This window comes from Chiloscyllium plagiosum, unplaced genomic scaffold, assembly GCF_037043375.1.
Source record: "Chiloscyllium plagiosum isolate Xiang-an unplaced genomic scaffold, Cpla_swu_hap1 HiC_scaffold_18, whole genome shotgun sequence".
Taxonomy (NCBI): domain Eukaryota; kingdom Metazoa; phylum Chordata; class Chondrichthyes; order Orectolobiformes; family Hemiscylliidae; genus Chiloscyllium; species Chiloscyllium plagiosum.
The window spans coordinates 52,753,300-52,780,814 of record NW_028270156.1 but is presented as its reverse complement, the minus strand read 5'-3'; the positions used below and the strand labels follow the sequence as shown (position 1 = coordinate 52,780,814).

At 41.6% G+C, this 27,515-nt stretch overlaps 1 protein-coding gene across 6 annotated transcripts in view; it reads left to right on the top strand.

Annotated features, from left to right (window-relative positions):
• The window catches only part of dagla (diacylglycerol lipase, alpha), a 329,798-nt gene that overhangs the window by 51,016 nt on the left and 251,267 nt on the right, over window positions 1–27,515 (top strand). For 3 of the 6 annotated variants that reach the window (XM_087996615.1, XM_087996618.1, XM_087996614.1), the window contains one exon: window positions 19,699–20,083. The exons of the other annotated variants lie outside the window; for them this stretch is intronic. The gene's annotated coding sequence lies outside the window, so the exon portion shown is untranslated. The remainder of the gene's footprint in view (window positions 1–19,698; window positions 20,084–27,515) is intronic. 6 annotated transcript variants of the gene reach the window in all.

Here is a 27,515-nt window from a genome sequence, read left to right as displayed (position 1 = left end):
AATGCCACAGTTGATTGACTCTCTATTTATTCTTTCAGCAGATGTAGATGTTGCTAGCTGGGCTGATATTCATTGCCTATTCCGAATACCTTTGATAAAGTGGTGATTAGCATTTATCTTGAACTGCAGCAGTCCATTCAATTGTTAAACACATCCACAGTGCTATTAGGCAGAGTCCCAAGATTTTGACCTAAGACAGTGAAGGAATGACAATATGTTTCCAAGTCAGGATGATGTGTGGCTCGGAGGTGAATTTTCAGGTGATGGTGTTCCCATGTTCTTCTAGGTAGTAGAATTTACTTCTTTGAATGATGCTGTTGAAAATTAATGAGTTGCTGCTGTACATTTTGTCAAGGAATGCACTACTGCTGCTGTGATTAATTCATAGAATAAGTAAATATTGAAGCTGAGGGACAGGGTTGATGTTGAGCTTCATAAGTGTTATTGGAGTTGCACTCATTTAGCCAGGCAATGAGTATTCTATCACACTCCTGATTTGTGTCTTGAAGATGATAGGTTTTGAGGAATGTGGTTTACCGAGTGTGGAATTGGGTAAGTGGCAAGATCGTTGAATTAATGGTTTGGCTGAAAACAATTACTTTGGTTTTCCCAATGAGAAAATCTGTGTAACGCCTTTCAGACTAATGTTGGTTCCTTGCCTGACTGACCTCAGTACCATCACATGAAGATTGTAACAAGAAATGTATACAGGGAGAAAGAAATTTTCAAACTTTCTAACAGAATATCAATGTTTCAAAAGGGGACCATAAGCTGTGAAAATGCCACCAAGTACTCTGCATGTTAAAGCTTTGGCAGCTTTTTGATGCCTTAAGGATTGTAAATAGTGGACTAGGATTATATTCAAAGAGTGACTTTCACAACCTCAATGTGGTAATGCTCTTTACAACCAACAAAGTTCTTTTGCAGTGTAGTTCGTGTTCCCACTTGGGTTAAGATGGTGTCAAACATAGAAGAGAGGAGCAGGAGGAGACCATTTGGGCTTTCGAACCTGCTCCGTCATTCATCACGATCATGGCAGAATGTCCACCTCTGCTGTATCTGCTCCCAGGAGGACCAGTTCCACCACAGAACACACCAGATGGCCCCCTTCTTTAAAGACAGCAATTTACCCTCCCACATGGTTGAAGCTCCCTCCAATGCATCTCATCCACATCCTGCACCTCCGCCCTCAAACCCCACCCCTCCAACCCTAACAAGGACAAACCCCCCTGGTGCTCACCTTCCACCCTACCAACCTTCGCATAAACCACATCATCCGCCGACATTTCTGCCACCTCCAAATGGACCTCACCACCAGGGATATATTTCCCTCCCCACCCCTTTCCACTTTCCGCAAAGACCGTTCCCTCCGTGACTACCTGGTCAGGTCCACGTCCCCCCAACAACCCACCCTCCCTTCCTGGCACCTTCCCCTGCCACCGCAGTAATTCTGAAGCCTGCGCCCATACCTCCCCCCTCACCTCCATTCAAGGTGCCTTCCACATCTGTCAAAGTTTCACCTGCATATCCACTAATGTCATTTATTGTATCTGTCACTCCCGATGTGGTCTCCTCTACCCTGGGGAGACTGGACGCCTTCTTGCGGAGCACAATAGGGAACATCTTTGGGACACCCGCACCAATCAACCCTACCGCCCTGTGGCCCAAACTTTCAACTCCCCCACCCCCCCCGCCTCCCACTCTGCCGAGAACATGCAGGTCCTGGGCTGCCTCATCACCCGACGCCATTCCCTCATCACCCGACGCCTGGAGGAAGAATGCCTCATCTTCCGCCTCAGAACACATCAACTCCAGGGCATCAATGTGGACTTCACCAGTTTCCTCAATTCCCCTTCCCCCACTTCACCCCAGCTCCAAACTTCCAGGTCAGCACCATCCTCACGACTGGTCCTACCTGACAATCTTCCTTCCCAACTATCCGCTCCACCCTCCTCTCTGACCTATCACCTTCATCCCCACCCCCATCCCCTATTGTACTCTTTGCTACCTTCTCCCCAGCCCCCTCCCCCTCCCCCCTCCTATTTACCTTTCCACCCTGGAGGCTCCCTGCTTTCAGTCCTGATCAAGGGCTTTTGTCCGAAATGTCGTTTTTCCTGCTCTTTGGATGCTGCCTGACTGGTTGTGCTTTTCCAGTACCACTCTAATCTCAACTCAATGGCCTCATACTGCATTCTTCCCATAACCTTTGACCCTATTTGCTCCTTGCTATATCTAGTGGCCTGTTGAATACATTCAATGTTTTGGCATCAACTACTTCTTGTGGTAATGAATTCCACAGGCTCACCACTGTTTGGGTGAAGAAATGCCTCCTCATCTCTGTCCTTAATGGTTCACCCTGAATCTTCAGACTGTGACCCCTGGTTCTGGACACACCTACCATTGGGAACATCCTCCCTGCATCTACACTGCTACAGAAATGCAGGCAAGCAGGAAAGATCCTAAAAGGATTATGGATCACGAACCCACTCAAGTCAACTTACAACACAGACTATGCAGAGAAATTTTGCCACCGCACCTCTCGCAAACTCCTCAATTATCTTGTGCACCAACTCTACAGCAGGCGCCACATCCTTGAAATTCAGATGGAGTCCACACACTCATCCTGCGCTCAGGATAAGTGACATTGCCAAACAGACAAGGCGACAAAACTACACCACTTACATGTACACCAAGAACAAAAAACTGGAGAAATTTGGCATTCTCACCAGTAATAGCAAAGCCCACTCTGGCACCACAGTGGATAACATTATCACTGCAGGGAAGTCTATTATCAACTTATCGGACCACACCCTTCGACTGGAAGAGTTTGAAGTCCTGAGCAGGGGTCTCAACTTCTGGCCCATCACCAAAATGGACCCGTTGGTTCTTGCAGCAGACACTGAGGAGTTCATCAAACGAATGAGACTCTGGGAGTTCTTTCAAGCTGCCAGCAGCGATCCCAATGAGCCCCACTGATGAACTGGATCAGTCATCACAGGGATCTGTAGAGGAGTGACCAAAGAAGGTGCCCAAGGCTGCTGCCCTGTGTTTGACATGTATGCTCAAACCGTCAGGAAATATATAAATGCCAGATTCATCGGCCATATCCTCAAGGCAGAGCAAAACATCACCTCTTCACAACGCAATGCCATCTAGGTTCTCAAAATTAATCACAACATTGTCATCAAATCAGCAGATAAAAGAGGAGTCATTGGGATTCAGAATAGAACAGATTACTGCAAGGAAGTGTACCAACAACTGAACAACCAGGAACGTTACAGGCAACTACCAGCTGATCCGACTAAAGAACACACCCGTCAATTAAACACATTGATCAGGATTTTGGATCCAGTCCTTCAGAGTTTCCTACGCGCCCTCATCCCATGTACTTCTCATATAGGCAAGTTCTACTGCCTTCCAAAGGTACACAAAGCCAACACACCAGGGCGTCCCATTGTATCAGGCAATGGGACCATATGTGAGAATCTCTCCGGCTATGTTGAAGGCATCTTGAAACCTATTGTACAGGGGATCCCCAGCTTCTGTCACGACACTACGGATTTCTTAGAGAAATTCAGTACCCACGGACCAGTCGAACCTGGAACATTCCTCGTCACAATGGATGTTTCAGCACTCTACACCAGCATCCCCCACAATGATGGCATCACGGCAACAGCCTCAGTACTCAACACCAACAACTGCCAATCTCCAAACACCATCCTACAACTCATCCGATTTATCCTCTATCACACCGTCTTCCCCTTTGATAACCAGTTCTTCATCCTGCCACCTGGAGCAGCCATGGGGACCAAGTTTGCACCTCAATATGCCAACATCTTCATGCACAGGTTCGAACAAGACATCTTCTCTACGCAGGATCTCCAGCCAACATTATACACCAAATACATTGACGACATTTTCTTCCTCTGGACCCATGGCGAGGAGTCACTGATAAAACTACACAGTGATATCAACAAGTTTCATCCCCCACCATCAAACTCATCATGGACTACTCTTGACTATCTGTCTCATTCTTGGACACATGCATTTTCATCAAGGATGGACACCTTCGCACCACACTCTACCGCAAACCCACTAACAACCTCACAATGCTACACTTCTCCAGCTTCCACCCAAAACATATTAAAACAGCCATCCCCTATGGACAATCCCTACACGTACACTGGATCTGCTCAGATGAGGAGGAATGTGACGGGCACCTGGAAGTACTCAGGAATGCCCTCATAAGAATGGGATACGATGCTCAACTCATCGACCACCAGTTCTGACTCGCCACAGCGAGGAACCGTAATGACCTCCTCAGGAGACAGACACGTGCTGCAACCGACAGGGTACCCTTCATTTTCCAGTACTTCCCAGGAAAGCTGAAAAACTACGCCATGTTCTTCGTGATCTGCAACACATTATCAATGCGGATGAGGACCTCGCCAAGACCTTGTCCACACCTCCACTGCTTGCCTTTAAATAACCGCTAGCCCTCAAACAGATCATTGTTTGTAGCAAGCTGCCCGGCTTTCAGGACAACTCCATACAACCCTGTCATGGTAGGCGCTGCAAGACATGTCAGAGTGTGGACATGGATACCACCATTACCCATGGGGACACCTCTCACCATATACATGGCATGTACTCATGTGACTCAGCCAACGTTGTCTATCTTATACGTTGCAAACAAGGATGCCCTGAGGCATGGTACATTGGGGAAACCGAGCAAAGGCTACGACAACGGATGAATGGGCACCACACAACAATCAACAGACAGGAGTGTTCCCTCCCAGTTGGGGAACACTTCAGCGGTCCAGGACATTCGACCTCAGACCTTCAGGTGACCATCCTCTAAGGTGGACTTCGGGACAGGCAGCAGTGAAAAGTGGTCGAGCAGAGACTGATAGCTAAGTTCCATACCCATAGGGAGGGCCTCAACCGGGACCTTGGGTCATGTCACACTACGGATTAGAATTAATCTAAACATCATGGCACAGGCAGAGAACACGGGGCTAGTACCTTCAACATATTGTCTAGCTAACACCAGTTGTTACAGTTAACCTGAGAATGCAACTTTAAAAAAAGTTTTGTGATTTACACATAAAAGATGCCAGAGGATGTGGTGGAGGCTGGTACAATTGCAACATTTAAGAGGCATTTGGATGGGTTTATGAATAGGAAGGGTTTGGAGGGATATGGGCCGGGTGCCGGCAGGTGGGACTAGATTGGGTTGGGATATCTGGTCGGCATGGATGGGTTGGACTGAAGAGTCTGTTTCCATGTTGTACATCTCTATGACTCTAAGAAGTGAAACTATCATGGTATTCTAACTGACTCAACAGACAATCAAGTTATTTTTCAATGTATAATTTCAGTTACTTCACACTGTAAATTTTTGCTATAAATTCTGTGCCTTACAATTGTGTCCTCCACAACCACCTGATGAAGAAGTGGTGCTCTGAAAGCTAGTACTTCCAATTAAACCTGTTGGACTATAACCTGGTGTTGTGTGATTTTTAACTTTATTCCTGTTGGAATTTTATAAGTCTCTATTAGAACCCCCCTCTCACTTGTTTGAACTCCAGCGAAAACAATCCTAACCTTGTCTCTCCTCATATGACAGTACCGCCATCCCTGGAATCAGTCAAACTGTTTTCCATGTTTCAAGTCAACTGTATGAAATGGAAGAATTTCTTTAAGCTATAACAACATTGAAAACCAAGCCAGTAATGTAGATATGTCAAACTCAGAAAAGAGTTGCCGTATTGTTGCTGATTACATTAGAGAGCATCCCACTGCTTGTCCAGATTTCTATTGAGTCAGTAGAAAGAATCCCATTCCTCCGAGGTTCCATTATTAAGCGGTATTTAGCATGAGCAGTGCCTTCGTGAGCAGATTGTTTTGTCAAACCACCTTGCATGAAGAATAGGATCAAGCAATGTCAGGGGATTCATTGATCTGGTTATGGCGTTTGACTTTGATATCTGAAACATTGCAGTGGCAGACTGGTCTAGCTACATTCTTCCTTCATGTTAAACCATATTACCCATTATACTGTGTAAAAAGAAACTTTCAACCTTGTACGAGTAGTTGAAGGAGGTGTTGCTTGCAAGAAGTCTGGAGACTATATGCTAATATATATTTAAGACATTCCGTCCTTACCAGGTTTAGGATGTAGAGAAGCTGATGGAGCTACTATTTCGTGAGGTATGTTGTGTGTCCATGGTGTACTCAGAAGAATGGTAACAATACATATGTATATTTTGTGATAAAGTGTGCCATTAATGAAAAGTTCCAGGTACCTGCTATTTAGTTAGGGACAAATTGAAGGCTATTAATTGTCTAATGTCTATTCTCTTGGGAGAAGAGTCGAGTGGTGGTGAAGTGAGTAAGACAGACAGGGTTTTGTGGTTCATGTAGTCTCAAGAAAATATCTTGGCAATGGAGGTAAATCAAACTTACGTAAAAGGTTTGTAACTCGGGTGCTGGTTCCATATGTTGTGAGTATGTTCGCTGAGCTTGAATTTGGCTTGCTGGCGAATTGTCTCCTTTCTCGGTGACATTATCAGTGTTGTGGAGCCTCCTGTGAAGTGCTACTGTACAATCAGTTAGGATTTATTTGGATTCCTTCCTGCTGCTTCTGGTTAACGGTTCCGGTTGTTCTTTGCAGTGGTCAGTGTATTGGCTCTTAGGTTAATGTGTTTATGTAGGAAACCAGGCAGACAGTGATTGATCTGCATTCAGGAACATCAACTAGCCCCTAAATGCCATGACTAGCTGTCCCAACTAGCTATACACCTAGAAGACAAGGACAACAAAATTGACTGGGACAACATAACAATAATAGGACAAGCCAAACAGAGGGCAGCAATAGAATTTCTAGAAATGTGGCACTCATCCGCGGAATCCATTAATAAACACATTGAGCTAGATCCAATATACCGACCACTGTAATGAACAACCGGAAGCATTGGGAATGAAACCAAACAAATTCCAACCGACACAGTATAGCAGTGAGGGTGCACAGCACTGAGAATGTCACCTAGAAAGGGGACAAAACACTTGCAAACCAAATTCACAGCTTGGCAAACATAGCCACAGTAATTGCAACTTATATGACTATTTAATAGTCTAATGTTGAAGTGATAAAACGTTGCAGTACAGTGTTCATGCTTAATACAGTTACTAATAGAACTTAGTGGCGGAATGGAATTCTTTCTCCTTCGCTCCAGAACTCTTGGGGAAGCATTTCTCCAGACTTTTCTATGAGTAGACTGTGGAATTTTAGTTGTGTTTAATATCCAAGACCCCTGGGCCTTGGATATGTCAACCTGTCCTTAAGCTGACTGAAGGTGAATAAATAGAACACCTTCCTGTAGCAAATGTGTGAGCATTTCATTTTGCGGCACAAGTAAGTTCTACAGAATTGTTTGGTTGCCTGGTTTATAGACTTTTAGTGAGGAGTACAGGTAAATATCACCCAGTTGAGTCCTACAAAAAAGATCATAATGAAAGAGAGGAAGGCAACTTGGTGCATGGAAAAACTGAAATAACTGCAGATGCAGGAAAATAAAAACAAAATCAGCAGTTGCTGGAAAAGCTCTGCAGGTCTGGCAGCATCAGTGGAGAGAAAAGAGTTAATGTATCAAGACCAGTGACCCTTCTCCAGAATGTGAGCCTCCTGTAAATGGATCAGAAATGTGCTTTGAGGATTCTTAGAAGCTGACATATGTTGGATGCCACCATGCACATAGGGTGAGTGTGGTTTGTGCCCAAGGAACGTGCCCTAGGATGTTGGTACCCAGTGTTCAACATTGAGGTACTTCTATGTAAGGCATCCTTGGCATTTAGTTTGATTTGTGTGTTTTATGAGATGGGAAGCTGAACATTAATGAGGGCAAGTTGGGTTGTTTTAAAAATAAGTGTGTAAACAGCAACGATACCCCTTAATTGCTGACTTACCTTCCCACTTTGCAGATATGTAATAGATATAATGAGATGCTGCTGATGTCACTATAAGCCTTGATAAATTTCTACAAATCTCACAATAGTCTACATCACTCAGGCTTATATAAAATTCCATCCAGTGAATAAGAGTCTGTGTTCATACAGGTTTTAGTTAAAGTGTGGAAGGAAAATATGAATTAAGGCAGCAATAGTGTTTGGTGTTTATTCACAATGGACAGAGTAAGACAGGTGACCAGGACAACAGCTAGCAATGTTGGATGGTTACAGCTATCGCATGATGGCTGAAAATTTGGAAAAATAGTTTGTTTGCCATTAGAAATTACATGTGCTATTTGAGTAAAAAAAAACTTAGTCAGGTCTTTAGATGTGGAGCTAACTTGTGTTCAATCAAATATTTAATATGAATATTGAAAATTTGATATTTTCATTTGCATATTTATTAGAGTCAGAATGAATTAAGTTACTTTTTGAGTGAGCTGAAATAAGCCACCCAACAAGCATGTAGGCCGTAGAATCTCTTGTGTGTTACATAAATGTAGCATCACCCTGCTGCTGTTGTAATTTTTGTCCTGCTGCACCCATGGTGATGACAAAACATCTGTGCTCTTTCTAAAGCTAAGTATAAGGCTCAGCACTCATTTTCATCAGTTCATTATTGTAATGTTTCCAATCGTATAAAAGGTTTTCTGCTTAGAAACTCCGACCATTTACGATTTGAAATTACTGCATAATATCTTTTTCATATGGCAGTAACGTGGTAAAGAACAAAGTGACTAGCTGCTTGGAAGTTGTTTATCATTTAAGACATAAGATATTAATAAATGAATCCAGGAACAGACCATGTAGTTCATCGTTCCTGTTCCGCTGTTCACTAAGACCATAACCAAATTGATTGAAGTCTTAGCTTCACTTTCCTGCCTGTCCCTCCATTGTTGATCAAAATCTGACTAACTCAGCCTTCAACATGTTCAATGACCCAACCTTTACTGCATGTTAGGGAAGATGATTCTGAACACTGATGAATTTAGGTCACCTCTCATTTTGTGAGCCTCTAACTAACAAAGGCTAATCTACTCAACTGTTTCTCAAACTTTAGTCCCAGGAATCCTTCTAGGCAATCTCTCACTGACACCAGTGCAGCTATGTCACACCTTAAGTGAAGTGACAAAAACTGAATTTATTCTAAGTTCTTCTTTCCCTACACTGCACTTTTCACTTACCTGGATTTCTTGCTTTGTGAATATCCTGAAACATGCTGGGTTTGCTCCATTTGCACTGACAGCTATCCTAAATACTCTATATGGTAAATTGTGATCCAGAGGTAGGGACACTGTTATTGTGCCACAAGAGCCCTTTTCTTTGTGTGAATATGAACATTGAGTTGGCAGGTTACTTGACTTTGAAAAATAGCACAGCTGCATGCAATGCTGTCTGTACTCTGTAATGTAGAAGCTAATTATAATAAACAAACGACTTTACAGGTGTGTTAACTTTGCATTCAAGGAAGATCAGACACTGATATTTTCTGGAATTGTGTGTGGTAGTGCCTTTGAACTCTAAGCCATTGGGGAGCCTTGAAAATAATCTTGAGACATTGCAGTTCTCATTATTCTACATAGAACATAGAACATAGAACAATACAGTGCAGTACAGGCCCTTTGGCCCTCGATGTTGCGCCGATCCAAGCCCACCTAACCTATACTAACCCACTATCCTCCATATACCTATCCAATGCCCGCTTAAATGCCCATAAAGAGGGAGAGTCCACCACTGCTACTGGCAGGGCATTCCATGAACTTACAACTCGCTGAGTGAAAAACCTACCCCTAACTTCAGTCCTATATCTACCCCCCCCTTAATTTAAAGCTATGCCCCCTTGTAATACCCGACTCCATACGCGGGAAAAGGTTCACACTGTCAACCCTATCTAACCCCCTAATCATCTTGTACACCTCAATCAAGTCACCCCTAAACCTTCTTTTCTCTAATGAAAACAGCCCTAAGTGTCTCAGTCTTTCCTCAACATCCTGGTAAACCTCCTCTGCACCCGTTCCAGTGCCTCCACATCCTTCCTATAGTATGGCGACCAAAACTGCACACAATATTCCAGATGCGGCCGCACCAGAGTCTTATACAACTGCATCATGACCTCAGGACTCCGGAACTCAATTCCTCTACCAATAAAAGCCAGTACGCCATATGCCTTCCTCACCGCACTATTTACCTGGGTGGCAACTTTCAGAGATCTGTGTACATGGACACCAAGATCCCTCTGCTCATCCACACTACCAAGTATCCGACCATTAGCCCAGTACCCCATCTTTTTGTTATTCTTCCCAAAGTGAATCACCTCACACTTAGCTACATTGAATTCCATTTGCCACCTTTCTGCCCAGCTCTGCAGCTTCTCTATATCCTGCTGTAACCTGCCACATCCTTCCTCACTGTCAACAACTCCTCCGACTTTCGTAATATCCGCAAACTTGCTCACCCAACCTTCTAACCCCTCTTCCAGGTCATTTATAAAAATGACAAACAGCAATGGTCCCAAAACAGATCCTTGCGGAACACCGCTAGTGACGGCACTCCATGAAGAAACTTTGCCATCAACTACTACCCTCTGTCTTCTTCCATCCAGCCAATTCCTAATCCAAACCTCCAACTCACCCTCAATGCCATATCTCCGTATTTTCTGCAGTAGCCTACCATGGGGAACCTTATCAAACGCCTTACTAAAATCCATATATACCACATCTACCGCTTTCCCCTCATCAACCTCCTTCGTCACCTTTTCAAAGAATTCAATAAGGTTTGTGAGGCACGACCTGCCCTTCACAAAACCATGCTGACTATCCTTGATCACATTATTCCTATCCAGATGTGCATAAATCCTATCCCTTACAATTCTTTCTAAGACTTTGCCCACAACAGAAGTGAGACTCACCGGCCTATAGTTACTAGGGTTATCCCTACTCCCCTTTTTGAACAAGGGAACCACATTTGCTATCCTCCAGTCTTCTGGCACTACTCCTGTAGACAAAGAGGACATAAAAATCAAGGCCAATGGCTCTGCAATCTCCTCCCTTGCTTCCCAGAGAATCCTAGGATAAATGCCATCAGGCCCAGGGGACTTATCTATTTTCACCTTTTCCAGGATTTCCAACACCTCTTCTCTACATACCTCAAAGCCATCCATTCTACTTATTTGTGACTCAGTATTCACATCGACGACAATGCCCTGTTCCTGAGTAAATACTGAAGAAAAGTATTCATTCAGTGTCTCCCCAATCTCTTCCGCCTCCACACGCAACTTCCCACTACTATCCTTGACTGGACCTATTCCTACCCTAGTCATTCTTTTATTCCTAACATACCTATATTCTGTTACTCTTTAGTAATTTATAGTGTTTTTAAATGTTAACTATTAATAGACTACTTTGACCAGGATTCCGTGCTGGCACCATGATGTGAGAAAGGACACTCCAAGGTTTCTGAACTGCTTCAACATTTTAAAAGAAGATAGATTGGAATATAAATCTATTGAATTGGGTCACAGCTTCAATACTATTCGACAGAGATACACAGAGACAATAGAACTGTACATAAGTCAGCAAATATTTAAGAGTGCAAATATTTTTGATAGGACAGACCATCAGCCAACTTGCCAAATATTAGCAGGTCAGCAATTTGGAAGCAAAATCAGTATGAACCGCTCCCCTCAGCCCTATGTGGCATGGTTCCACTGTTCCTGTCTTTCTGGAGTCTACACTGTATTTGGAATCACTGCTGTTTGCAGCTTGAGTGACATTAAGGAGAGTTCATTAGTGTCTGAACTTGGGTAGGATTGGGACAATGGTCAGGAAAGAAGGTGAATGTGGGTAAAAGCAGGACTCAACACTTTGGAATGAGGAGGAGTGTTTTGGAGAATGGGACAGAAGTGTGCCAGGATGAATTTGTGCAATGGCAAAATTGTCAGCATGAACTTTGAGGTGGAAGAGGTGGGCTAAGAATATCTGTCTGGAGTTCATTTTAGGTAGATGAAAGAGGAGTGCCAGTACAACTGGGAAGACTGGGAAAGAAAACAGTTGAATGTGGTAAGTCGATTGTGAACTAGGTCTGAAGTAGTTCTGAGTGTTTGATTCTATTGTTCTGTTAAAAATCAATTCTGTCAGTTTGACATCATAAGATTATCAATCAACACTTCACAATTAACATTTTTAATAAGAATCCATCTTTTTCTAGTGTAAAAGCTTGTACCATTTGAGTGACTGTCTGTTTGCACATTCTCCTCTTGTGTCTCCGGGTTTCCTCTGGATGCTCTGTTTCCTCCTACAATCCAAAGATGTGCAGCTTAGGTGGATTGGCCACGCTGAATTGCCCATAGTGTCCAGAGATACACAGGCTAGGTGGATTAGCCATGGGAAGTGTAGGGATAGGTAAGAAGGGTGTGTTTGAACTGGTGTGGATGGGCAGAATGGCCTGCTTCCACACAATAGGGATTCTATGATTGTATTTTCTGTGACTTTGGGTACAAGGGAGAATTGATTTTTGATTTTATGAAATTTTCTTGGTGTTGCAATGGAAGTATTTATTGCTTTTCTTTTAGAGAAGTGTTGACTGTCTGCGTAATTCAAAATCATTCACAGAAGATATGTACCACACCATTGCCTGGCATATCTCCGTATTAGCCATTTCATGAAAAAATACACATTAAAATGAATTCCATAGCTTAGGAAGGAATTCCATAGCTTAGGCTACAAGTAGTATGAGGCTTTTTTCCCCAGGATGGAGGTGTCAATTAGTAGGGGACATAGGTTCAAGGTGTGGAGGTAGAAGGGGGTTTTAAATGAGATGTACGAGGTAAGGCTTTGTGTGCCTGGAATGTGCTGCCAGAGGTGGTAGTGGAAGCAGACATAATAGCAGAATTCAAGAAACACCTGGATGAATACATGAACAGAAAGGGAATAGAGGGATATGAACCCTATAAGTGAAGACAGTTTTAGTATGAAAGGACAAGATGTGTCAGCTCAGGCTGTATTGTTCTTGTTACAATCAGCTGAAGATCTTGCCACCAGGTGGACTGATTAAAGCCAGAATGTGCAAGAAGTCAGATTTCGAGGAACACAGATCTCAGAATATATTAGTGCTGGAGAAAGGTGTAGAGGTACGCGACTGAAACAAGGATTGAAATTTTAAAATCAAAGCATTGCTGGACTGTTAGCACAGAATTGACTGGATGAGGTAGGACATAATCAGCAGATTTTTGGATGAACTTGAGTATATGGAGGGTGGAAGATGATAGGCTGGCAGGAAAAATGAAAGATTCATGAGGTTACAATGATATGGAGGAATTTTTGAGCAGCTGTATTAGAATTGGGGCAGGGTTGGCGATTGGACTGTTACAGAGATGGAAGTGTGTGATTTTGATTGATTGGACATGTTGTCAGAAGTTTATTTTGGGGAATAAATAGTTTGCTGAGGTTGTGCATAGTATTATTCATCCTCAGTGCTCAAGAAGAGGATTAGTTGTTCGGGAATTAAGTTTTTGTTGGAAACAAAAACTGCCGTTGATCTTTTCAGTATTAGGAGGAGGTGTATTCTGCTCAAATTACTATCTCTTGGACAATTTGCTTTTTCTTCCATTGGATGTAAGCATTGCTGATGAGGTGAGCATTTGTGTCCATCTGTTCTTGTCTTCGAATGCCACTGAATAGTTTTCTACGCCATTTCAGAGAAGCACTTGAGTCTTCCACATTTCATATCCTAGACTAGGTAAAGATTGCAGATTTCCTTTGCTAAAGGATATTAGTGAACCAAATTGGTTTTTCCAACAATTGGTGAATTATACATGGTTATCAGTACTGAGATTAATTTTTACTTTTCATTAATTGAATTTAAATTAAAGCAGATGCTGTGTTGGGATTTGAGCCAATGCCCTTTGAGTATCAGTCTCAGTCTGTGGATTACTAGCCTAGTGATGGTCTCACTTTACTAATGCAGTGACAAATGAGAAAATGGTTAAGTGTGGTAAGGTAGAGCTGATTATTGTCACTGTATATATGGTACCTTGTCCTAGAAGGTGATGGTAATGAGGGGCAGAATGTAGATGAGAAATAGGAAGGGGATAACAGTAATTCTTCTGCACCTCTAGATGTAATTATATGGGATTGAGAGAAAAGCCAATGGAAGTGATTTTCTGTGTGATGACTGGACATCTAACACTGGAACCAGATGAGTATAATCTGAAGCAGCTGGACAATGGAGAAAGGCACACAGGAGGATGGTGTGACTAATTGTATCAAAAGCTGAAGATAGTTTGAGAAGGATGAAGTGGCACAGTTGTGCCATATTTATTGTCACATAACTTGTCATTTATGACTTTAGTAGGAGCCTATTTCTGTGCTATAAAATGTTGGATATTTCGTTGGAGGTGTTCACAGTGGAGCTGAGAGAACGATAGGTGCAGCAAAATGTTTAATGACTTTGGAGTTGTAGTATTTTATAAGAACACAAGCAGGAAAAGGCTATGTAGACTGTCAAGCCTCCTCAGCCAAGGAACCAACCTATCAGTGCTAACCCTGTCAAGCCCATTCAGAATCTTGAATCTTATTCATCTAAACTTTGCAGAGCGTCTCATTGCTGGACAACCATCTCATCCCATGAAGCTGTACTACCTACAAAGTAATTATATTCTTCCTTCAATATAGAGTCCCCAAAACTCTACACAATGCTTCAGGTGTGATCTCAGCAAAGTCTCATAACAAATGAAAGAAGATTTCTTTATGCTTGTACTACAGTTTGCATTCCTAATTTGCAGTTGCATGATGGATAAGGGCTCTTAACACTTTTTCTAAATAATAACGTTTGCAACTTGCACATCTTTTTAAAAAAAAAGTCAATTTTTCTGGTCTTACTGTTTAGGTGCACAATTTCTTACTCCCCTGCATTATCCACCATCTGCCACATTATTTCCCTATCACTTAACCTGACTTTCTGCAACCTGTTTTGTGTCTTCCTCACAGCTTACAATTTGACATACAGAGGAACCTCTATTATCCAAAAGACAGTCCTCATTCCCATTCCCATTCCCATCCCTTGCCCTGTCCCCCTTACTCATATTCCCCCTCTTACTTGAAACCCTCCTCTCATTGACCCTCACTGGCCCCCTACTGACCCTTCTTACCTCCACCCCCCCCACCTCCAAGACTGACACCCCCCTCTCACTGTCCCCCAACCCCATCTATCCTGCATTGCCTCCCTTCCCTGGCTCCAACCCCAACTCAGTGAGGAGTAGAGGAGGTTAACTCTGTTTCTCTCAGCACAAATGCTGCCAGACGTGCTGAGTTCTCCAGCCTCTGTAGTACTTTGTCTTTTAAAAATGAAATTCTAGAATAGTCCAGTACACATGTAGGAAATAAACATAGAATCCATGTTGTGAAACTTGAAAGGGTTCAGAAAAGATTTATAAGGATGTTGCCAGGGTGCTGTGCCCAGACTGACAACCTTCTTTATCCCCACAACTAAATACAACAGAGACATGGTAAACAAAATAATTTTTCTCCCTAATTCCATCTCCATACTAATGTGGCATGAATGGTCTTTCTTCAGAGAGAAATGCGAATTCATTGTCATTAAGCTTAAAATCATCTGTGATCTGAAAAGCACATGGATACTTTAAAACGTCTGTTTGTCCGTTAGCCTCCAATCGTCACTGATCTTGGATAGTACGAACCCTGGCAAGCAGACCATCTCAAGATAGTTAAAGTCTTAATTGTTTAACTTTTAACACCTTCATGACAGGGGAGGTGATGGCCTACTGATATTATTGTTGGATTGTTAATCCAGAAACCCAGATAATGTTCTGGGAACCCAGGTTTGAATCCCACTACGATAGATGCTGGAATTTGAATTCATTAAAAATCTGAAATTAAGAATCTAATCATGACCATGAATTAATTGTTGATTGTCAGAAAAATCTATCTGAGTTCACTAATGTCCTTTAAGGATGGAAACTGCCATCCTTATCAGTCTGGCCTACATGTGGCTCCAGACCCACAGCAACGTGGTTGACTCTTAACTGCCCCGAACGATTCGAGATGGGCAAGTAATGCCAGCCCAGACAGTGATGCCTGCATCCTGTGAATGAATAAAAAAGAATATGGCTTCATTAATAGAACATGGGTCTCTGATTTATATGCAGTTCCTCAGGCTTGTCTGCCAGCACCAGAGAAAAATGTTTTCAGCAGAGCTCAGTGATCCTGTAGCCAATGGGATCAAACAAAAGCTCTGCAATTCTGCCACACCTATCACATATAGCTATTAGCAATTAAACAACGGTAATGATGCTGAAGCCCCATGAATATCATATATACTCTCATTAATTGAGTCCAACACATGAGTATAAACGCTAAGGCAGAAGAATTTGCAATCATCTTCAAAAGGTAGCTGAGGACACTGGATACAAAGGCTGTGGGTCTCAACACATCTCACCAAAGATCGTGAAGACTTGCATTTCAAAAGATTAACAACATCCACGGCAAAACACCGTTCTTGAATTGTGGTCCATGGCTGTAAATATTTACTGCTGTCACCAGTGAACTACATCCGATACGCTTAACCAAAAAAACCTGCAACTTGCCAAGGCTTCTTTGACAGCACTTCCCAAACCACAACCATTAGCATTAGAAGAGTAAGGTGCACCATAATTTGCAAAATCCCCTCCCATTTTGCATGTCATCCTGTCACGGAAAATCATGGGAGTCCCTTCCTAACAATTTAAGGGAGAATCTCCTTCACATGGATTGCAATAGTTACAGAATGTGGCTTACCAAATCTTCTCTGAGGCAAGTCGGGACAGGCAAGTAATCTTGGTATTGTCAGTAACACTATCATCCTGTGGCTGAATGTTAAAATATTTTCTGTTTTTTTTAAAAATGCTGTTAATTTATTTGTTTTAAAGTGAACACAATTATAAATCATCTCACTGTCATTGATATTTAAATCTGAGTTCTCACTTGTGATTTCTATTCCTTCACACTGACTCTATTTTGTAGTTTAATAAGTAAAGATTTGGGTCCTGATAGGAATCCAATGTCAAATAACTTTAATTCTTATATAGCTTACCCATGGATGATGCAACAATGATTTGGTTCATGCAGCACAAATCAATACCTTTAAGAGATGGAAAGAGAAATTATTGGAATAAAGAATAAATTATTGCAGCCTCACTGAACTGACAAACTAAAATACATTAAACCATCAATTGTGTATAAGCTTTGTTAGATTATTTTAAAAATGTTTTGAAATGAACTGTTTAGTCTCTGTGCATAAAGAAAGATAATGACTGGTCTCAAGCAATATGTGCTTGGAATGTTTGGCAGTTGCCCAATTACCTTAGCATCATACAGATGAGTAAACGTTTAAGAACCACACCTTGAAGTGGAATGTGATGAGGCAAAAAGTGGGAATACAGAAAAAAAACCCCACAAATTGCTTCTTATCTCAGTGTCCAGGAAATTAAGAAATTGCTGTATCACACAGACTATGAAGAAACTAAAGTCCCAAGCAACCCATCTGTACCTTGGATGCTATTTCACTCAAGGAAGTGTTTATAATCTGTTTTTGTGGTGCGTTCTCCAGAGCATTCAATTGTAGCTCTCAACGGTGAGCACAACAGCATATATTTATGAAATGCCTTTGAGTTTGTCCTCTGAGGGGATCAGGTGTATGAACCAAACACCCCAAACAACTCCAATGGAAAAATTTGATGGATAAAATTTCACTTTTTAAAACTCTCTGTAATAACTACCCATACTTGACATAAACTACACTGACCTGTTTAATTTATTATAATATATATTAAATAACTGGTACAACTGAGACAATTCTCTCAAATTCTCTCAACAACGTCATATATCTCAGTTCCAGAGTCTTTCAAATAATTGAAGAATGCGAGTCAGAGATGGATTTTTAATCAATAAAAGAATCAAGATTTATGGGGAAAAGTCAGGAAAGTAGGATGAATGAGTAATTATCAGACTGGCCATGATCTTGTTGAACGACAGAGTAGACACGATAGGCTGAATGGTATATTTCTGCTCCTGGTCTGATGATCTTGTAGCTTCTCCACTTCTAGCATTTAGACTGATTTTGCCAACGGTAGACACAACATGCTGCGTTCCTTGGGCGCGGTCTTTGAAACTATACAAGTCTGCAGAATGACCTCAACTATCCCTTGATGCCGTAGATCCACTAATATCTTCAACTAACAGGAAAAGCTGCAGCAACTGCTCCCACCTGCTGGATCCAGCCTCCATCATTGTCAATCTGCCGACTCAGATCATTGTCTAAGCTTGGATTGCTCAGTTTTTTTTCTAGTTCCACCCAGTTCATTTCTCCGGGAGTTTGGATTGCAGTCTCTGTTTTGCTAGCAGTCCGAAGGTTCAGTTTGAGTTACCCGTTCACTTAAGGTGAGTATCTCAAAGAATATAAACTTTGAAACCAGCGATTTTGTTGCAACAATGAATATCTGAAGAGGTTTCAAGGAACATTTCCAGATAATCTAAAGACATATGAAGCAGTTAAGCTAAAGCTTGGTTAGTCTTTTAAGATGTCTTACCAGTAGAAAAAAAAGGCAGAGAAGTACAGGGAAGGAACATCAGAGCTTAGAATGTAGTCTGTTAAAGGTAAGGCCAACCGTGTTGAAGCAGGAAAGATCAGGGGTGCTTAAGGGATGGGGATTAGATGAACACCAATATATTAGAGGGTGATAATGCTAGAGGTGTTTAAAGGGTTAGGCAGCGCTGATGCTTAAGGGAACGTTTGAAAGCAAGGAGAAGTTTAAAACCAGTATTGCTTGACCAGAGCTAATGTAGGAGGAGAAATTGAGGACTGGAGATGCTGAAGATCAGAGCTGAAAATGTGTTGTTGGAAAAGCGCAGCAGGTCAGGCAGCATCCAAGGAACAGGAGAATCGACGTTTAGGGCACAAGCCCTTCTTCAGGAATGAGGAAAGTGTGTACAGCAGGCTAAGATAAAAGGTAGGGAGGAGGGACATTGGAAATGCGATAGGTGGAGGGAGGTCAAGGTGAGGGTGATAGGCCGGAGTGGGGTGGGGGCGGAGAGGTCAGGAAGAAGATTGCAGGTTAGGAAGGCGGTGCTGAGTTCCTTGGTTGCTGGCTGACCTGCGCTTTTCCAGCAACACATTTTCAGCTCAGAGCTAATGTAGATCATGAACACATTTATTCATTTGTGGCTGCAGTTCCTTTAATTTGTTCATTTGTTCGTGTGCCTTTCTGTTGCTTTAAATGATTTAGTACTGTACCTGTTCTGTAAACTTAACTGCTTTTTAAAAAATGACTTTTTGATTCTGTGTATTTTTCTATTAAATTTTCAAGTATGGATAAATTTTAAGACCAAGATATTTTTGTTTGAATAATGGATTTGTAATTCTCTGTTCCAAGGATTTGATTTTCCATTACTGCAGACTGAAACCAGTATACTGTGCCATTGCTGATGTCAGACCTTTTATTCAGTATGTGATTAATTGACAGCTTCATTGAGAAATTTTCTGACCACTGTATATCACAGCAACAAAATTTAAATTTGTCTGATTCAAATACGCATTGAAAAAACATGAAATTGAATAGCCCCAGGAAATAAATTCTATGCTTCTGCTATGCTCTCTCTCTCTCTCTCTCTCTCTCTCTCTCTCTCTCTCTCTCAGAATGACGTCAGAAATCATGAATACAAGCAGCTCTTCTGAGTTATGGGCCTTTCCCATCAGTGGAAGAATCTTAGTAATGCAGCATTACTACTGCAATTTCCTGTTCCGTGAAGGGAGAAGGATGTTGATCGTGAATTGAGTGGTGCAGATGTGGGATTGCTGCCTGTATGTAGTTTTATAGCTACGGCAGTAATGCTGTCAATTTATGTGGAACCTTAGTATATTCTTGCTTATTTTGTCTGAAGCACAACATAGAAAATTGCTAATCTGATGTACATCTGAAGACTCCACATGAATACAAGCAATATTATTGGTGTTTTTACAGTGCAAGATACTATGATTCGTTTTAAACCAAGAAACCATTGTACAACACCTTACTTAATTTGTAAGTAGGTTAATAATTTCTGGAAATTTTAAATGAAATTGTTTTGTATTACATTTGTAATAATTTGTCTGAGGTTGAACCATAGTATGTTCACTTCTCAATGTCGCTAATTTGAGTATGTATCTATATTTGATTATAATGCTTGAAATTAAATGACAATTCTTGATATGGTATAACAATCAGAACAGCTACAAGAATATTTCTTGAAGTATTTATTTGTATCAATTTGAGATATATGTGAATGAGCAGAAATACAAAATATGCATTGACATAGTTCTTAGGTTTGATGTTGGGCGTAGCTGAGCAGTTCAGTGGAATGGTTTTTTAAAATAGTTATTATTCTTGTCCTAGTGTAGAGGATTTGAGAATAATTTTTTTGGCAATGTTGATATTACTCCCATGAACAGCTGCATGAAGTTATGCAACCTGTGCTTATAATTTAACCCATGAATCCCTTTTGAGGTACAGTATTGTAAGTGACTTTTTTTTGGACTCTTAATCAGTGGACTGAACTAATGATCCAAAGACATGCATTTAACACTTACAATGTCAGCTGTCGCATTTAAATTTGGTTAATTAAATAAAATCTGGAATAAAATGTTAGCATTAGTAATGGAAATAATGACATTGTAAGATTTCTGTATCACTGATTTCTGCTCTCAGCTGAAGCGGTAATTGGCTTGCTAAAGTTATAATCACATACACATTTATGATTTCTGTTTGTTGGGCTTGTACTGAGTTGTGTTTTTGCTTTATGTATTGGACATGCTTATAGGCCAAGGACCAGGATGAAATCACATCATAGCCAACTACTACTATCTACCTCCAAACGGACCCCACCACCAAGGATATATTTCCCTCCCCTCCCCTATCAGCATTCCGTAAAGACCACTCCCTCCGTGACTCCCTCGTCAGATCCACACTCCCCACCAACCCTACCTCCACTCCCAGCACCTTCCCCTGCAACCGCAGGAGGTGCAAGACTTGCGCCCTCACCTCCCTCCAAGGCCCCAAAGGAAACTTCCATATCCGCCACAGATTCACCTGCACCTCCACACATATCATCTATTGCATCCTCTGCACCCGATGTGGCCTCCTCTATATTGGGGAGACAGGCCGGCTACTTGCGGAGCGTTTCAGAGAACACCTCTGGGACACCCGGACCAACCAACCCAACCACCCTGTAGCTCAACATTTCAATTCCCACTCCCACTCCACCAAGGATATGCAGGTCTTTGGACTCCTCCATCGTCAGACCACAACAAAACGACGGTTGGAGGAAGAACGCCTCATCTTCCGGCTAGGAACCCTCCAACCACAAGGGATGAACTCGGATTTCACCAGTTTCCTCATTTCCCCTCCCCCCACCCTGTCTCAGTCAAATCCATCAAATTCAGCACCGCCTTCCTAACCTGAGATCTTCTTCCCGACCTCTCCGCCCCCACCCCAGTCTGACCTATCACCCTCACCTTGACCTCTTTCCACCTATCACATTTCCGACGCCCCTCTCCCAAGTCCCTCCTCCCTACCTTTTATCTTAGCCTGCTGGACAAACTTTCCCCATTCCTGAAGAAGGGCTTATGCCCGAAACGTCGATTCTCCTGTTCCCTGGATGCTGCCTGACCTGCTGCGCTTTTCCAGCAACACATTTCCAGCCCTACTATGTGCAATTTGACAGAGGCATGTTAGAAGCAGGTTACATTCAAAGTTATCTGTAGCAACATATTGCATTCTGAACTGTTAAATAAATCTGAGATTATCAACTAAACTGAAGCCATGCTACTTAATCTGTTACTTGTCAGTAACACAATAAGTAATAAACATGGTAGCAGTGGTGAGATTTTTCTTAAACAAAAACTGTGATGTGAACCTGGAAATTCCAAGAGCCTCAGACAAGACTCGAAGCAGCATCTACACAGGAACTCCAGAATATTCATGGGCATGAGTCAGAAAGAGTTCCATCTGAATTTAGGCTCCTCAAATAACAATGGAACTATGCTTTTTAGACTTAGCTGTTGCAGAACTTCTGTCTGCCTTTCTTTATTCCCTTTTATTTTTCTTTTTTTCTTCTTCCTTTCTCGCTGGGAGTGGTCTCCTTCCTGGGGGGGGTTGGCGATGGAGGAAGCTGTGCCCTTCCCGGGATGGGCGACAAGAACGGTCCAGTGCCTGGGGTGTTGATAACGGTGGGTTCCTTCAATGAAATGGCGGTCTTGGGAGGCGGCAGTGGCAACTATGTAAGCCAGAATGAGACACTGGCTGAATTAGCGCAGTGGGCCCAGCATCAGGTTTGAGCCCTCTTTGGGACCCAGTAGCTTTAGCGGCAGCTGCACTGCTGGGATCAATTCAGCATGGGCTCATGGTAACGACTGGTGGAGACAAGGTACTGAAGAATGATAACATGGTTCCAGCGACATTGACATGGCTCCAGGATATAGCTGGGTCTGGATACCTGATAGCAGAGATGGTACCATTCCAGTTTTGGTGCCACGTGGTGATTTAGGGACCTGAGTGTCCACAGACTGAGGGATGAACTTTGTAGCGTTGTTTATCTGGCAGCAATGACCAGTGGTGGAGGTGGGGGAGTGATCTGGGCATTTCCTTTTCTTTTGGTTGCACTTTTAATTCTGCGTTTTGTATTCTAAGATGGTATCGAAGAAGGGGGACTTTGTACACTTTTCACTGTACTTAAGTATACGTGACCATAAAAATTTAAATCTAAATAAGGGAGCTGTGAAAATAAAGATAGCTACTGGAAATAAGGGTTTCACAGAGTCAACACTTCAAAATGACGAGGAGATCTGGGTAAGCTATGGGAAATGCTGGTAAATTAGCTTTGTGTAAATTGGAATTCAGTGCCTAAAGCTGATGTCTTGCAGGCAACAATCACAGGATCAATTGAACTGCTTGTCAGTCGTGTCATGATAAGGTCAAGAACTGTGATTTTTACAGGTTGAGCTGTCTGAGTGGATAATAGGCAATGAAGCTTTAAATACATCTTTCATACCATTTCAGAAAGACTGCTCTATGAAAAAGAACATTTGTGACATCAGCACATTGCTTAAAATGGAGGAAAATATTGTAGTCTGATAACTAGACCTCATGCTTGCAGATGCTGTTATCAGTAGCTGAGAGACGGAAAGCAGGTTATGGAGTAAGTACAGTCTGTTGTATATGCCTTCAAATCATGCTGCATTCCAAGATCTTTGCATGCTGAGGCAAGAAAGGACAATTGCAAGAAAACTGAGTCCAAAGGTACAACCAGAGGCTACAATTGGATATGGCTAAACCAAAAATATGTAGCAAGTTGGAATGCAGCTGAAATCTGCATAAACACCAGCTATTATGATCCCAGCAGATGATACTATTCGACAAGTCAGATTGCAGAATGAAACCTATCTTGATAGACTATACGTTTAATTATTTTTGTTTTGTTAGTTGACGTGGTTAGTTTAAGAACAGCTTCTTCCCTGCTGTTATGAATGGATCTCTCGTACATTAAAGTTGATCTTTCCTCACACCTTCCCTCTAGCTGTAACACTATATTCTGCATTCTATTCTATTAGCCTGATGTACTTTAGTAAGGTATGATTTGTCTCATTAACATGCAGAACAATACTTTTCACTGTATCTTGGTACATGTGACATAGTAAATCAAAATAAATCAGACAGTCATACCTTTGGTCCACTTTGTCAATGCTGATCAGTTTTTCTAAACAGGCAGTTCAATTGATCCTGTGATTGTTGCCTGCAATCACACTGTTTCCACACTGTAATCTAATCTAAAAAAATCTAATCTAGTCCCATTTTCCTGCATTTTGCCCATATCCCTTTAAACATTTACTGTCCGTGTACTTGTCTAAATGTCTCTTGAATGTTGTATTATACCCACCTCTACCACTTCCTCTGGCAGTTTAATGACATCCTTCCTATTAGCAAGGTGACCAAAATTGCATGCAGTACACCAGATGTGGCCTTACTAATGTCTTGTACAGCTGTAACTTGAAGTTACAACTCCTGGTACTCAATACTTTGACCGATGAGGACAAGCGTCTTCACCACTCTGTCTACTTGTGACACCACTTTCAAGGAACTATGTACCTGCACCCTTAGGTCTCTCTGTTCTACAACATTCCCCATGATCCAACCAGTAACTGTGTAAGTCCTGCCCTGGTTTGTGTTAAGAAAATTCATCACGTCACATATATCCAAATTTAACTCCATCGGTTATTCCTCAGCCCAATGGTCCAGTTGTACAGTAACCTGTTGTTGTACTCTTAGACAACCACCTTGACTGTGAGAGATACCATCAATTGTGCTGTCACTGAAACATATTTGCATGAGGCTGTAGTTGTTGTTTAAGAATAGAACATAATTTTTTTGTTGAGAGAAAACAAACTACTTAAACAGTTAAAACAATTTTAATACAGACATTAACATAAAGTTTCAACCTGTTTCCCAGCACAATCTGTTAGATACTCACATTCAGAGCAATTATACTCTTATTTCAACTCTAAGTTTCTTGTTAATTGACTCCTTCCATTTTGTTTCTTGAAACGTAGAGGTTTTTATGATTCCTCTACAATTCTGATGGCTTAAATAATTCAACTCTAACATTATGAAGATTTTTATCCCAAACACACTTGGCTTTGGCTTCAGACTCAAAAGAAAGTACTGTTGCTACAGTGGCTGGTTTCCTCTGCTCGGAAGGAAACTAAAATCTTGTTTCTGAACTTGACTCTTAATTCTCCTCAACTAAAATGCTGGTGATTTCTGCTCTGAAATTTAAAAAGAAGGTATTAGTTTAATGTGTTTCCAGTGCCTGCCATAAACCCAAAAGTGTAGACATCTTATTCCATTAATCCATGGTCAGGATTCTCCCATGCCTTTGATTGCAGTTACATGTCTTCTAAGAACTTGTGCACTTAGGTCACTGTTCCAGAATCGATAAAATATGGGGTTGAATAAAGCACAGCATCCTGATGAAGGGTCCTGCCTGAAACATTGATTCTCCTGCTCCACTGATGCTGCTTGATCTGCTGTGCTTTTTCCAGCTCCATGTGTTATCGAATTTGACTTCCTAGCATCTGCAATTCTCACTATCTTCAAGTCACTGTTCCAGAATGACTTCCTAACATTAACACACTTTTTAAATAAAACTCAAGAATCAAAAACAATAATATGTTTTACACGCCTGTTATTCACAAAGCACCTTTATAAGGTTAGCAGCAAAATGTACCAAGGTGAAGATTCAGAGTGAAAAAACTTTCAAACAGAAGGCAAATAGGCAATCTACATTCTAAATGCAATACATTGTACAGATAAGAATCAAACAGTTTCAAGGTTTTTTTTGTCACTTATAACATTACATACAAAGTGAAATTGCCAAACACACACTTAAGGCCAAAGTTGATATCTGAGCTATTGCAAAATTCTGCTCGTCCAATTAGAGTCATGGAGTCATAGAGATGTACAGCACAGAAACAGACCCTTCGGTCCAACTTGTCCATGCCAACCAGATATCCCAACCCAAACTAGTCCCACCTGCCAGCACCCGGCCCATATCCCTCCAAACTTCTCTGTCAGCCTATTCCATACACGTACCACCCTCTCTGTGAAAATGTTGCTCCTTAGGTCTCTTTTATATCTTTCCCCCCTCACCCCAAACCTATGCCTTCTTTCCTAAAGGATATGTACTTGGATCATTGGAGGTCGATTATACAATTTACGATGGCAAAATTTAACTGCATATTATGGGGCTTGTATTGCTTGGGTTGGTACATTGATGATGAAATGTAGGTATGATAATTGTGCGTGGCGATCACAAATAATTTACTTGATGGACATGAGTCATCAGCAGTAACAGGATTCCTTGCGAGCTCTGATCAGGTTAGGTGGATTCGTCATGGTAAAATGCCCTGTAGTTTCCAGGAATATACAGGTTAACTGGATTAGCCATGGTAAATGTGGGGTTACAGGGATAGGGTGGGGTCTGGGTGGGCCGAATGGCCTCTTTCCACACTCCAGAGATTCTATTCTGTGATCTTAATTTCGTGACTACTCATGAAATCACCAAGATGCAAATTGCTGCAGAAGAAAAGCAAGCATAGTCTCACTGAGTCAGTTCAGAATGTAATACAATTGTACCAGGACTTTTCAGTGGCATAGGAATCTTCAATAGTGAAGCTGTGTTGCATCTCAGAGAAGGTGCAATTCCATTTGACCCTCTCAGAAAGTGCAGAGTTCACCTACAAGAGAGGCTTAAGAGTGAGCAGGGTGATATGGAAGGTAATGGCATAAGCTACCATGTACATAAAATTGCAACAGCCTGTGTGTTGTGTGCATGCTTAAGAAAGATGTCCATAAATCTGATCTGGGAGATGCTATAGTGTCACACCTAGATTTGCTTTATTCAGTAATCAAGCAGGGAAACTGCAAAATTTTATACGTTCAGAATCAAATATACTTAGCAAAAATACAATACTCAGTTTTCATTTTATACCTTTTTAAATACAGAGACAGGCTGTCACAGTTCAAAGCAGTGGTTCTCAATTTCTCTTGGTTGAAGGGTCCCTCTTCCAGATGACTTAGTAATGTATTTTCTGTCCAAGAATATGGAAGTTGTACATGTAAAGAATGTTTTAATGATGTTTTAAAGATAACAGTTTTTTTTAGATACAGCCATCTGTGAGGTGAGTGTGTGTGCTGTTCATTGCAGCATCTGTGTGTTTCCATTTGATGTTTGACAATGATACTTGTAAACGGATGAAAGGTTCCGACCTGAAATATCGACTTTCCATCTTCTCTGATGCTGCTTGGTCTGCTGTGCTTATTCCAGCTCCACTCTTTTATCCACTCCACTTGAAAATTATTCACTTGCTGCCAAAGAGGCCTGTACTATGCTTTCATTGCTGCCATAACCATGAAATGATGTTTCACAAATCTGCATTGTTTGGCGATTCTGGATACTTTGCAGCAATGGGTGACCAAACTGGTGAGTAGGTTCACCAGCTCTTGTAATGTTTTTCCTCTAGGCAAGAAGCTGGCATAGTAAATGTGAAGAACTGTTCTCAAACAGAAAATATAACAGGTTTATATTTTCAAAATGAACACTGCAATACTATGCCCATGTCGCAAAATGAAAAAAAAAAGTCCTTTCTTTCCAACATTCGACTGCATCCAGAAACTCATTAATGGAATGAGGAACCCATTTCAATCTTCATTTCTCAGCTGATGACTTCAAATCTTAATTTTCTTAACTGTTGTGAGCTGGTTACTTAGTTTGAATATGATTATGTTGCTCCCTTATATTGATAAGTTTTGTGTATTTAACAGGTTAAAAATGTCAGCAAGACGTGTAGGTTTTACAATCCATAATTGGTCAGATAATATACTGAAAGACATCTCAGAATTACAGAGCTCGGTGGCTTGACTA